This window comes from Artibeus jamaicensis, unplaced genomic scaffold (assembly GCF_021234435.1).
Source record: "Artibeus jamaicensis isolate MK-2021 breed Jamaican fruit bat unplaced genomic scaffold, CSHL_Jam_final contig_585, whole genome shotgun sequence".
Classification (NCBI taxonomy): Eukaryota; Metazoa; Chordata; class Mammalia; order Chiroptera; family Phyllostomidae; genus Artibeus; species Artibeus jamaicensis.
Window position 1 is genome coordinate 16359238 of NW_026521894.1, and position 6768 is coordinate 16366005.

The 6768-nt window shown below is 38.6% G+C and overlaps 1 pseudogene; it reads right to left on the bottom strand.

Annotated features, from left to right (window-relative positions):
- Positions 1 to 3821: 3821 nt before the first annotated feature.
- On the bottom strand, positions 3822 to 6172 carry LOC119059727 (U2 small nuclear ribonucleoprotein A'-like; annotated as a pseudogene).
- Positions 6173 to 6768: the final 596 nt, after the last annotated feature.

Sequence of the window (6768 nt, forward strand, 5' to 3'; positions counted from 1 at the left end):
CTGGTTAGGTAAATTGTGGTATACTTTTGCAAGAGTCAGTCAATAAAAGAGTGCTCAAAAAGAAATGCAGTAAGAGATATATTCACATTCCACAGTGGCCTAAGCCAATTTAGTCTTAGACAACTATAAGTTATTTGGGCATTTTCAGTACTCACCAGTAGGCCTGGGTGATGAGGGATAGCTGCTCCTCCAAAATTATCCACTAACATGTTGCAGTGAAAGTAAGTCTCTGACCCTTTCCGCCACATATTTCAACTTATTTTAATTGATTGATTGATTGATTGATTGATTGATTTAATGCCAAGAAGAAATGGATTTTAATGGAAACCTTTTACCTGAGACAAACCTTAAGAACAGCCATGGACAATGTGTTCTGCACAGCTCTTCAACGCTCCTTCTTTCTCACATTCATTGTAGTCAAGCAATTTGATTAAAGGCTTTCAAGTCAAAGCTCATGTATTTCTCTCTCTTTTTTAATTGTTCTATTATAGTTGTCCCAATTCCCCTCACATTGCTCTCCCCTGTCCCCCACCCCGATCCCACAGTCAATCCCCACCCTGTTGTAGGCCCTTACCCTTCTTTTCTCCCTCACCCCTCTCCCCAATTCCCTCTGGTCCCTGTCAAGTTCCTCATCTCCATGCCTCTTGTTTTCTATTACCATTTAGTTCCCTTATACCTGCCTTGCCCCTGTAACCGCCACACTGTTATCCATATCCAGAGCCCTTTTTGCTTTTTGCTCAATCCCTTCAATCCCTAACCTCCCCCAACTTAGTTGTCATTCTGCAAGCATTTAATTAAAAGTTGGCACCCAATGTTTTAAAAGCTCTGACTTTTCCAGGAGTTCTCAAACCATCCTTTATTAAAAGTTCATCTGTGGTAAAGGGGGTCATATGTGAACCACAGTATTCATCTATAAATAATCATCAATAAAGGTCATGTGACCAAGAATTCTCAGAAAAAAAGATCAGAAGATTGACTAGTTAGTTGGAGCATTGTCCCACACACCAAAAGTTTGTGGGTTTGATTCCTTGGATGGGAGGCAACCGATCCATGTTTCTCATGTAGATGTCTCTCTCTCTCTCTCAAATCAATAAATATATCCTTGGGTGAGGATTATTTTCTTTCTAATTGCCCATTTAGGGACCAAGCAGAGGGAGGCTTTCAACATTATGTTTTAAGGTACCTCCTAAATTTTCATACTATGCTAATGCTAAAATGGGGAAGTATTTTTAAATACCTTAGATAATTCATTTATCATCAATACCATTTCTAATATTCATTTTGCAAATTAATTTCACCAAGGCCCAGTTTTAACGTACATTATATTGAGCAGCTGGTGCAGATGGGGCATAGAGATAGCCAGATTACTCATCATAGCAGCCTCTGGAGTGTGGTGCTTCCGCTAAATGCCAGCTGACTGTACCTGGAGAGTCAACTGGTGATTTAGGAACCAATGATCCCTAGAGTATGCCTCATACAATATAACCATTGACTACATTGAAGGACTGTAAAGTTAATCGCAAAGATCAAAACACATATAACAATGCTTTTAAAAGTCTAACCCAAAATACAATATATCCTATAATTCCAGGTATATTAAAATATATACATACAAAATATTACTGGAGAATACACCAAAAATGGTAACAGTTTTTATTATAAATTATTGGTATTTTCTTACTTAGAGATATATTACTTTTTAGAAAATACCATAAGATACTACAGAATAAATAGGAACAAGAGAATTATATTACTTAGACCAACAATGCATAGATCAGTGGAGGAGTGACTCCTGTGCTGCATTCTAGACAATGGAACTCCTGACTTGTGTCAGTCAGAGGGCTGCTCTGGCAGAAACACCACAGATTAGGTGCCTCACAAAAATTTTCTCACTGTCTTGGAGGCTGGGATGTCTGAGGTCAAGGTGCCAGCAGATCCCGTGTCTGTTGAGAGATCTCTTCCTAGTTTGCGGCTGGTTGCTTTCTGATTGGATCCTCACATGGCAGAGAGAAAGAAGATATCAGCTCCCTTATGTCTGTTCCTACAATGGTACAAATACCATTTTGAGGGCTCTAATCACTTCCTAAAGGCCCCGCCTTCTTCTGTCATCACATTGAGGGGCAGGGCTTCAATATATAAATTTTGGTGAGTGGGACACAAATACAGTATTTAATCCACAGCATTGATCCTTCATACATACACATACAGTCAACAAGGTCAAGATCATCTCATTGGTTCTGCCTTCAATTTGTAAACAGAGGACTCTAAAGCTTTCTTGTATTTTTCCTTGCTTTTAAAAATTATTTAATGAAAATAGTGGTTCTATAAATACAAAAATATAAAAAATAAGAGACTTAATTTTCCCTGTTGAAAATAAATAAAGGGTTTTTTCTGCTCTCCCTTTTCCTAGATTACCTACTTTAGAAAACTTTTAGTGTAAGTTCTTTCTGTCTCTTTGAAAAGTATGTAAATCTTCCTAATACTAATTCCTTTTGCCAGCTTTGTGAAACAGGAGTGTCTTTCTCAAAGACTTGGGAACTATCTATTTGGAATGTAACCATCCAAGGACTAGAGCGCCCCTGCCTCCCAGCTTCTGTGGGACGGGAGAAGCCTAACTTTGCCAGTTTTCTTACTCTAAGTTGCAAAACTACTCCCAGTCATGAAGACATCAGAAGTTTACTCCACTCTGTATAAAACCAATTAACAAGCACTGAAGGTTGATTCAGTCATAATGTTAGATAAACTGTGTGTGGCAAATGGGGTCAAGTCCTCCTACCTGAGGACTAGCTAGTGCTTATCTTGAGAATGTACATGTTGATGTATCTGCTTAACTATAGAGAAGTGTAATATTTCTATTTGTCTTTGCAATCATTTTGTAGATAGCCTGTGATGCACATCATATTCTGTTTTAGTGGACATTCAATAATAAAATTGCTTTCTTTCTCTTCTACTTTTGTAGAGAGGTCTGGGATAGGAGGATATTTTATTTTTAATGATGCTTCCCCAATAATACATACTTTCAAAATCTTTTCCAAATACATTTTGAAATCTATTATTAATAATTATCATTTCTTCTTAGAAATCACTGGTCACAGAGATATTTGTTTGTAAATCAGAATTTTTTCTTCTTATGTTTCAGAGGGTTTATTTTTTGTCCTACTACTTATACATATTTTAATTACAAGATTTTAAATACGAGTTTTAAAAGGAACAAGAATACAAAGAAGAACATAAAAGTAGTTAAGCCCTACTGTCTCATCCGTTCAACACTTAGCATCTCTATTTCTGTGATGTAACCAAGGCAACCATTTGACATTTATTCCCATACATTCCTCTATGGCCCTATAATTTCATACAAAACATCCTTGCAAGCTGTGTAGAACTAGATTAAGTACAGATGATTTTAGAATGCAGTGAGTGTAAAAGTTAATTTGATGATGTTTATTTTTAAGTCCCTCCATCTCTGTTCCCAGTTGTGGGGCTTTTAACAGTGCCAAACAAAATTGCACTAGATGGGACAAAACAGGATGAAGTTAAACAAGATAAAAAAAAATGTATTCAAGACCACTGCATTAGTAGTAAAGACTGATGCCACATGGGACAGTTGGTGAACTCAATTCCTAGTCTCTTGAAAAAAAAGGCAGAAGAATTTGAAACACTGGGAAGCATTAGTGAAAAATCCTGGAGGACACTGTGGGAGAGGGTGTTCAATATAATTAAGCCATCTGCATTTGCTGATGGATACGTATCAAAGTTAGGCATTGATCTTCTCCCAGGAGATCGGTATATATATATACCGATCCATGTTCCGAGTGGACATGTTATATGCCCCATGGATACTCAGGCCACGCCACTCTGGGCCAGTTTGTGATGGTGTCTTCTTCCCTCTCCTCTTCATCATCCTCAGTGGGGCCTGATCTGCATTCCCTGCCAGGTACCTGACCCCAGTACAGCAAGCTCTTCAATCGCTCCACTTCATCCAGAGTTGATGCATGTGATATGGCATTCTTAACCACTTCTACATCCCCTGGTGATGGGTCACCATTTTTTGTATCAGCTGGAAAACCAGCATCTGGACTGAAAGTTTTGCTTGTTCTGGCAATCTCCTTTGCAAGGTTGCTCACCCTGTTTGCCCTTGAACATTTTCTCTGCTTCCTGACATTCTTTTAGTTTCACCTGGAAATCTAGTACTCTGGCTTGTGGTACTTTATAAATTACGTAAGTCTATAATACCTCTTCCTTTTTAAAAGTATTATCCTGAATGCTTAGGTAAGTCCATGATTTGAGAGATGCTGAAGGGCCCAGCTCACCCAGTTCCATAAGACTGTTGTTGGTGAGAAAGAGTTCTGGCAGGCGGGGCAGGGCCTAATCAAGTCTCTCACCTGTATGGCATATTCTATTGTTCACCAATAGAGTTTCCAGTCTTCTCAACAAAGAAACACCATCCAGTTTTATGATTTCATTGCTATAAAAATCAATAGCATCAAAGTGGTCTGAGGTCATACCAAGATTTTCAATGACAGAAATTTGTTGATATAAGACATATTGAAACCTACGAGAATTTTTTCATTTATTTGAGCCAAACTGATGACAATTGCTGAACAGCAAAATCTCAACAGATTAAGAAAACACTCCAACAAATGGTTCCAGAAAATGCTCCACCAAATGAGTGTTGGTGTAGGCAAAGAAGAGTTCAATGGCAAATTTGATTCTGCCGTTTTATATATTAGAATCAAACAAGTAAGCAGAAAAAAAAACCCCAAAAAACAAAGACACTGAAATAGAGAACAAGGGGATAGTGACAAGAGGGGAGAAGGAAGGGAAGTTAAGGGGAAAAAGGGGGAGGGATTTGGAGGAACAAATAGGAAGGACACAGGGATGAGAACTAAGGGGGGGGAGGAAATGGGAGGGAGGTGGGGAGCAAGGGGCAGGGGAGGCTGGGATGGGAAAAATAGACAAAAAACTGTACTTGAAAAATAACTAAATAAATTTAAAAAAAACAAACAAACAAAAAAAAAGAATCAAAAGGGAAGATATGAGGGGGATTACATGAAATTCATGGGCAATAGATAAGGGAGACTAGAGAAAGCAAAGCAAGAAATCTCTGTGATTGAATAAAAAGTAAAACAAATAGATGTTGCATCCGCCATCACGAGAAACAGAGGTTCGGAGACTTTCAGAATTTTCAAGATGTTACTTTATTGGCCAAGTTTTACCTGTGCAGGGGCCAGCTCTGTGAGTGTCCGAGGACACTATGCTCAGGAGAGCTGCAGATGAGAGCCGCGCCCTCGCGCTTACAGCTATGTATGCAAGCAAGCTTTGAACAGAAGCAGATGCAGCTGTTAGCTAGTGGCTAGCTCTAAACAGCTGATTGCCATTGGCTTATTAGGGAAATTGGTGGTTAGCCCTTTTAGGAAGTAAAAATTTCCCTGCTTCTGGTCAGCCTAACTTTAGTTCCTGGTCAGCTTAACTTTATCTGGGGCTCATTCGGGATTGTCCCTTTTCAACATCTGTTTTGGACCTCAGCAATAGACACATAGTTCTTTTACATAGGTGAGTATAGGATAGTTAACCATTAAGAATTAACACAATAGCTGTGGCTGGTGTAGCTCAGTGGATTGAGTACAGGCTGTGAACCAAAGGGTCACTGGTTTGATTCCCAGTTCGGGCACATGTTTGGGTTGCAGGTCAGGTGTTCAGTAGGGGACCCATGAGAGGCAACCACACATTAGTATTTCTGTCTCTCTTTTTCTCCTTCCCTCTTCTCACCCTAAAAATAAATAAATAAATAAAATCTTAGAACATAAAAATGAGGGGCTCTGTGGTCTCCTGTTCTGGTGGGAGATTATGTCCTGGGGGATCTGGGAAAAGGAACTTACCCTGACATTCTAAATGTATGTTGTTATAGATACAAAAACCATTAAGAAAAATATCATTGTTAAGAAAGATGCCAGCCTAGGAAATGACTACCTGCCACGACTCACTTTTAGCTGTTAATTTCAGACCATCGTATAAGGGTACTTTTTGTCTCTGACTTTGTAAGGCCACCAGCTGGTCTTTCTGACCAGGTCAGATTTAGAATGTGGCTTCTTTTTCATCCACAAATTTTGTACACCTGGAGGTCTAGCTCATGGTCCCACATGGCATTGATGTACTCTGTCACCTGCTCCATCAGCACTCCAATAGCTCTACTATCCTGCTACCTCCTACCTGGCATGTGGCCAGCTGGGGACCTTATCTGTCTTGATGCATATGTTTTCTAAAAATGCCCCCTATGTCCTTCAGAAAGACATTTCTGGGTTGTAAAATTGACCAGAGTTTAGGAGAACATTTATATCTCAAAGGGCAGAGAATGAATTTACAATTGGAAGGTTTTTTTTTTAAAGTAAATGCTCTAAGAAAATGGAGTGGGGAGGTCAGGGTCCTGTAACAGGAGATAAATATGTCTAAAATGTAGTCAAAATGATGGGAATGTTGAAGCTATCTTGATCAATAGTGAGTAATCTGGCTAGAGTTGAAAAATGAGAAACCCAGGAGACTCTGTATGTGAGTAATTTGGCCCAAATAATATCAACTTTTATCCTAAAGTAGACTATGAAATATTCTACATAAAATCAATATTTCCATTTTAACAAAACTACATTAATAGGTTAAATCATAATGATCACATTTACCATTTTTAAATAACTGAATACTTCTAATTTCTCCATGTGATCAGTTTCTTTTACAGTCTCATTGATTGAAAATGGAATCCAATTATATTTTCTA